General features: G+C 34.5%; 1 pseudogene; it reads right to left on the bottom strand.

Annotated features, from left to right (window-relative positions):
* Window positions 1-7,317: 7,317 nt before the first annotated feature.
* LOC144257352 (small nucleolar RNA U3) lies at window positions 7,318-7,521 on the bottom strand (annotated as a pseudogene).
* Window positions 7,522-7,955: the final 434 nt, after the last annotated feature.

The following is a 7,955-nucleotide window of genomic DNA, read 5'->3' as shown; positions in this document are numbered from 1 at the left end:
GATTTAATCATTAAATTTAAAATTCTGTGCCATGGTTTATATGTTCAAATTCAAATCATTTTAAAATGTGACAAATGAATTTCATGCAAGTTGGCAATAGTTCTGGTACTAAAAATTATGGTTGTGTTTTCTGTTTACATAACCTATTTAGTATTAATCCCTGTGTCTAGAGGGCATTCCTGCGAAGAGTGCCCTCATTATTATCCTTAACATCTACAACCTGTGACTTGTTTTTTAAAGGGCTTTATGTGAACTATGATGTAATTTTTCTAAGTATTTTTAAAAAGGGTAACAAAAATCATGTACTAATTCTGATCAGAAAAATAAGCCAGGAAGTTGATGGTATTCATTAGATTTTAACTAAATGAAATAGTTCCTAATGATAACAGTTATATAGTAAGGATAAAACACTAACTTAATGTGTATTCAGTTTAAATTGTTATGTATTTTTAAATTGCCAAGAAAAACAGTTTTGTACATTTGAAAAAATTTTTTTCCAACAGCTTTCATCTTCAATGTCTTAATATAACCCTTACCAAAAAAAAAAAAAAAAGGAGTTGGCAAAAACAGCCTTCTAGCACAAACACTTTTTTTTAATGAATAGTAGCCTAAAACTTAATATTTTTATAAAGTATTGTAATATTGTTTTGTGGATAAATGAAATAAAAATTCTTGTTGAATGCACCTACATATCTTTTCCATTGCTGTTCATATTTCTCATTAATTTTTTAAAAATTGATATGTTCTGAATTTATTCTTCCATTGGGGAAAAAATGTTCAATTACTTGTAATTCCTGAACAGAGTTAAATCAGTTCTTTGTTAAGTTTAGAATACTACTGAACCTATTCTGTGTGGTTAGTTTTCCATGTCAGGTGAGGGACATTTTTACAAATATTTTCTTGTTTTAAAATTGTACCAGCATGGGGAACACCTGTAAATCCCACCAACCCTAGGGGGCTGAGGCAGGAGGATTGCATGTTCAAGACCAGCCTCAGCAACTTAGAGCAAAATCCCTTCTCAAAATAAAAAATAAAAAGGGCTGGGGAATGTAACTCAGTGGTAAAGCACCTCTGGATTCAATTCCCAGTTAGTGTATTACATAGAAAAATGTTAAGTAATTTGAGTGAAGCTATTCACAACCTATGTGAAGGGTACAGAATGACCACTTTTGACCAGTAAAGGTCTTAATTTTCTAAAAATGTAAAATCTGTATATTCATGTGTATTTTGCAATTATTTTATTACAGGTTTAACAAAAATAAAATTATATAATTGTAAATGGCCAATCAAATGCATTTGTGTTTTTTCAGTATTGTAATTGTGTTAATTACCATTACTATCATGTCATCTAAAATTGTTATTGGCATTTTTCCTGATTTTCAAAAAATAACATTAAATCAGCACACATGCTTCCTTCAGTAAACATTCATTATTTTTGTAATATGTAATAGTTCCTCAGCTTAAGGATGTTTTCTAGTTTGCTGTTTGCCTTTTAATTTTACATGTACTTTCTGACATTTAAGTTGTACATTTGTATGTTGTCAAAGCTATTTATTATGCTAGAAAACACTTAATCCACCCCAAATTAAATGTTCATGTCATTTATATTATAATTTATGATTTTGTTTTTTAAATTTCAATTCTTGTGGAAGTTATTTAAGTTTAAAAATGTGTCTTTATGATTTAACAACTTTTTCCCATATAATTAATTTTTCCAGCACCAATCTATTGGTTCATCTATTCACACCTCATTTGAGTTCCTTCCTTGAATATATACATATTTACAACATCTGTTTTATCAAATTAACTTAATATTTCTGCCATTCACATAACCTCTAATTACTTTCACTGGGTAGTATATTTGAATAATCAGTAAGGCAGCTTCCCTTTTGTATTCATTTTTCTTTTTTTTTTTCTAATCTTGGTATCCTGATAAATTCTTGATAAAGCATAGACTTCATTTATTCACATTCCAAAAAAATTCAGGTGAGATATTGGTTGGGATTGCATTGTTTATAAACTAGTTTAATAAGAATTGGCCTCTTCCAGCTCAGTCTTTCCAACCCATTTATGTGAATCTTCACTTATAGTTAAGTCCTACAAGTTTTCTTTCAGGAAATAGAAGAAGAATCTCATCCAGTGTCTGACCACATTGCTCTAAAGCCAGATCCCTATCTTGTTACAAAAGAAACCAACATGCAGAGAAGGTGCATAAGGCCCAATAGTATTTATTTCCTTAAAATCAGCTCCTCTCTGCCCTTCCTCCAGAGTATATACTCTCCTCTTTTTTTGTGTTTTGTTTTGTTTTGTTTACATCAAGTTGAGTTTTTGTCACTGGCAACCATAGTCCTAATTCAAATTATTAGTAGAGAAAGGTATACTCATGATTAAAATAAGCAACCAGAGGCTCAGGTAGAAGGATGACAAGTTCAAAGCCAACCTCAGCAGTTTAGTGAGACTTTCAACAACTTTATCTCAAAATAAGAAAAGATGGGTTGTAGCTCAGTGGTAAAAAGTGCCCCAGGGTTCAATCCCCTGTACCAAAAGCAAGGGAAAAAAATTTGCAATGTGTGTCAAATTCATCCCTTTTCCCTCACCATTTGGACTGCCCTACTTCTGGAAGGCTGATCAGTACTTATTAGGCTATTTCCTTGCTCTCTGGATTCCTGTTGTGCCAAGTCACCAAGATGAAGGTAAGAGGAAGCTAGAAAGAAAGGTCAAGGTATTTATTCCTCTGATTCCCTTCCTGTAAATTTGGGCTGATGCCGAAGATTTCTCTCAATACATCCACCCCCATACAGTCTCCTTTTGGAATGCTGAAGATTCCTCTCAATACATCCTCCCCCATACAGTCTCCTTTTGGAGACTGGTAGCTACAGTTCTGTATCTGACAGTGTTTTTGCTACTAACTACACTTACTGCATGACTCCTTGTTCCCCTATTCTGCCCACCTCTTTATAAATATCTTTGATTTACCTTAGTTTGAGTGTGCCATCTATTCCAGTCAATCCGTGACTGGTATTTGTCACAGGTATCAGTAGAAAATAGAAAACTCAATTTTTATAAAAGTGGCAATTTAAACAAAACAGCAAATTTTTCAGTACAATAGCAAAAAAGTATTTTTCAATTACATTTATGTATTTTTTAATCTGGTAAAACTCCATTAGAGTATTTGATTAGCTGTACCACTCCAATTAAAGAATGAATGAATTATTCAATTCATGGATGAAAACAATAGGAATAGGAAGTAGAGGTGATAAGAAAAGGAAATGGTATAAAAAGAAAAAAATATATCTTGGTGTGTAAAAATTATTTGCAAGAATGGGCCCCTTAAAATTGGTCAAAAAAAGGGGCCCCAGATCTCTAAGAAAGAGATGCTGAATATTCAATTTTAAGGTGCATGCTGGGTCTTCCTTACTCCTTCCTTCAAATTGGGTACACAAGTTATGGGTCAGGAACGGAATTACTAAGTACAAGAAAGGGTAGATTTCATGCCGTAGTTTAAAAGCAGTGAAGAAATAAACAATTCAGCAAAGAGAAAAGCTGATTGAGTATGAGAAAAAGAAATTCATTAAGTACTTTTCAGAGATCCTTGATGGGACACTGGATAACACTCATACATGGAAGAGCTTCACTTAAACCTTAAAGGTCAAGTTAATTTGAGGAAGCTGGAGGACTTAGAAAATGAAAAGGAAAAAAGTGCCTCTAGACAATTTTTGATAATAGGGATGACAGAAATAAGAGGTAAAAGTTGGCAGCCAAAATGATTGACAGTGATCCTAATAAAAATTAATATTTAAAGTGATGTGTTCCTTAAAGATTATCAAATTCCATTTACTAATAATTGTACTATTTTCAAGGAAGCTTTAGTCTCCTAAAACTAGGGAATATACTATGGAACTAGATGGCAAATGAATGTATGCCTTGCTGTGACAAAATACCTAAGAAAAACAATTTTCAGGAAAGATGTATTTTTGCACATGGTTTCAGAGATTCAGTCCACAGTTGTTGGCCCCGTCTCTGTGGGCTTACAGTGAAGCAGAACATCATGGTAAAGAGAGTATGCTGGAGCAAAGCTGCTCACCTCAATGACAGGAAGCAGAGGGAGGAAGGGACTGGGGCAAAGATGTAGAACACAAGGGCACACTCCCAAGGATCCATTCTGTTCAACTATGTCCCACTCCTACAGGTTCCACCACCTCCCAGTAGTCCATTCAGCTATGGATTAATCTATTGATGAGATTAGAGCTCTTGTGATCCAATCACTTCTGAAAAGTTCCACCACTGTAGTAGAGTGGGAACCAAACTTTCAACACATGAGCCTTTGGAGGACATTTCATATCTGAACTGTAATAATTGGTTATTTCTGTAGTCCTTAACTTGCTAGAAATTAGAAAAGGGTAGAACCAGCCTGGTAGAAATTTTAAGAAACTCTTAGAGCCTAAAGAAACCTAGTCCAGAGAAAATACAAGCCAGGTGCAATGATGCTTGCATGGAATGGCTTGCCAGGAGGCTGAGGCAGAAAGATCAAAAAGCCAGCCTCAGCAACTTAGTTACACACTGTCTCAAAAAGGGCTGAGGATGTGCCTCAGTGGTAAAGTAACCCTGGGTTCAATCCCCAGAACCTAAAAAAAAAAAAAAAAAAAAAAAGGTATTAAGAAAATACAAGAGGAAATTCTTCAAGTACAATTCCAGAGATTTCAAACTTAGAATCAGCAAATTCAAAGAGGTTGAGGGATCCTTAAGAGAACTTTAAATTTTTTTTTATAATTTATATATGATAAAATTTACCATTTTTATAACTTTTATTTATTTGTTTTTATATGGTGCTGAGGATTGAACCCAGGACCTTGCATGTGGGAGGCAAGCTCTCTATTGCTGAGCCATAACCCCAGCCCCAAACTTATCATTTTAAGTGCACATTTAGATAAGTTGACAAATATTTCAGTCACAAAACCACTACCATTTAATTGTGATATAAAACATTTCTGTCATACCAGAAAATTCCATCATGTCACTTTAGAGTCTTCTCCATTCACCTCTGAACCCTGGCAACCACTGAGTACTTTGTCACTATGGATACAAATGGAATAATATGTAATCATTATGTCTGATGTCTTTCACTTAGCATAATACTTTTGAGGTTCATCCATATGCTCGGTGAATGTTTCACCAGGTTAAGGCTATCATGAATAAAGCTGCTATGGATATTCAAGTGTAAGTTTTTACTGTAAATGTAGGCTTTAAATTCTCTTGAATACTTTGGAGTAAGATTACCAAGTTGTATGGTGCAATTAACTTTAACTTTTCTAAGAAACTGCCAACCTGTGTTCTGAAGAGTCTGCCATTTTGTACTCCTATCAGCAATGTATGAGAGCCCATGCTTGTCAATACCTGCTTTTGCTAGCCATTTTAATTGTTACCATTCTGGTAGATATAGTATTTTTATGGTGGTTTTAGTGTGAATTTCCCTAATGATTAACATATTAAGAGTCTTAAGCATATTTTGAATTCATGTATCTTTTTTAAAAATATTTCTATTAGTTGTTGGATGGACCTTTATTTTTTCATTTACATGCAGTGCTGAGGACTGAACCCAGTGCCTCACAGGTGCTAGGCAAGTGCTCTACCACTGAGCCACAACCCCAGCCCAAATTCATGTATCTTTTTTGATGGGGTGTCTCTAAAACATTTTACCCATTTTTTGGTAGTGAGTTGTCATTTCAGCATTCTGGGTACAAGTCCTTCGTCACATTATGTTTTACAAATCTTTTTATCCCAATCTGCAGCTTGATTTTACCCTGACTTTTACACAAGAAAACAATTTTGATGAAGTCTAATTTATCATATTTTTCCTGTTATGCTTTTTGTATCATAAGAAAATATGGCTTGGGGCTGGGGTTATGGCTCAGCGGTAGAGTGCTCACCTTGCACTACAAAAAAATATTAAAAAGAAAAAAAAGAAAGAAAAGAAAATGTGGCTTAATGGGGCGCTGTGGTGCATCCTGGAATCCCAGCCACTCAGGAGGCTGATGCAGGAGGATCAAGAGTTCAAAGCCAGTCTCAGCAAAAGTGAGGTGCTAAGCAACTCAGTGAGACCCTGTCTCTAAATAAAATACAAAATAGGGCTGGGGATGTGACTCAGTGGTTGAGTGCACCTGGGATCAATCCCCGGTACCAAAAAAAAAAAAAACGTGGATTACAAAAATTCAGATTTTCTCTTATGCTTTCTCTACAAGTCTTATCATTTTAACTCTTAGATTTAGTTTGTATTCCATTTTTAGAAATTTTTTCATGTAAGTCTTGAAATCAAATAGCTTAAGTTCTTCAGCTTTGTTCCTCTTGAAAACTGGCTATTTAAATTTCCACACATATTTTTGTCCATATACATTTTAGAATTAACTAAAATGTCAACCTTTGTTTAAAACCCCTCCTGGGTAGGGGATGAGGATATAGATCAGTGGTAGAGGGCCTGCCCAGCATGCCTGAGCCCCAGAGTTCAATCCCCAGTACCACCAAAACAAACAAAAATCCTTCTGGAGATTCAATTACATTGCATCATATCATCAAATCTATACTGAATTTTCCAATAATATGAAATTTCTCCACATGTTTAGGTCTTCTTTTTGCTCAGCAAAAAAAGTTTTCAGTATACAGATCTTTTTTTTTTTTAAAGGAAGAAAGTAGAGAAGAGAGAAAGGAAGGAACACATTTTTTTTGAGAGAGAGAGAGAGAGAGAGAGAATTTTAATATTTATTTTTCATTTTTTGGCGGACACAACATCGTTGTTTGTATGTGGTGCTGAGGATCGAACCCGGGCCGCATGCATGCTACCGCTTGAGCCACATCCCCAGCCCAGTATACAGATCTTGCATATTTTTTTGTTAAATTTGTCCCAAGTATTTCATACTTTTTATGCACTTGTAAGAGGTATTGGTTTTTGTCTGTTTTGATTTTGTTTTTAAGACAGGGTCTCAATACGTTGCCCAGGCTAGCCTTGAACTCCTTGAACTCAAGTGATCCTTCTATCTCCGACCCTCAAGTAGCTAGAACAGCAGACACACCCCACCACACCTGACTTGATGTATTAAGTTCTTATTTCATTTTCCAATTTTTGATAACTAGTGTATCAAATATAAATTGGAAAAGCCCTAAGTTCATTCCCTAACCCTAAATAAATAGACCCTGTATCTTGTGAACTTGTTAAACGTAATATTAGTTCTAGTAGCTTTTTTTGTAACCTTTGTTTTAGTATCAGGGTAATATCCTAACTTCTTTTTACTTTGTTTTTTTCTTTTTACCAAAATCATAACAGAAACCACTCAGATGGTGTCCTCTTCCTGTTATTCCCCCAAAGGGAGAACAATGGTCAGCAGTGGCAAATAGCAGCTGGAATAAAGCAAGGGCCAGCTTCACACTCAGGAAAGGACACTTCATTTCTTTCTTGTCATTTCCCATACTCTACACATTCAAATTTCTCTAGAAACAAACTGTAGAAATGATCCCTGAAAGTATTGTCTTCTAACCTCTTTTTTAAAATGAGATGTCCCTCCTCTTGTATTTTCCACAGTTTATGTTAGGATTCAGTTTTAGTGTTGTACTTCCTATGGATTTGTAACCATATATGACATTAAAATGTAAAATCTCTGTTCTGCAAAAAACACTGCCAAGAGAACAAAAAGACAAGCCACTGACTTGGAGAAAATATTTGCAAAAGACACATCTAATAAAAGGCTTGTTATTCAAAATATACAAAGAACTCTTAAAATTCAACAATAAGAAAACAACCAACCATATTAAGAAATGGCAAAAGACCTTAATAGATAGCTCACTAAAGAAGATATACAGATTATAGGTAAGCATAGCAAAAAATGCTTCACTACATATCTGATCAGAGAAATATAAAACAAGTTACCACTACATATCTATTGGAATGGCCAAAACCCCAAACACTG

This window comes from Urocitellus parryii, chromosome 10 (assembly GCF_045843805.1).
Source record: "Urocitellus parryii isolate mUroPar1 chromosome 10, mUroPar1.hap1, whole genome shotgun sequence".
Lineage (NCBI taxonomy): Eukaryota > Metazoa > Chordata > Mammalia > Rodentia > Sciuridae > Urocitellus > Urocitellus parryii.
This window is presented reverse-complemented; position numbering and strand designations above follow the sequence as displayed.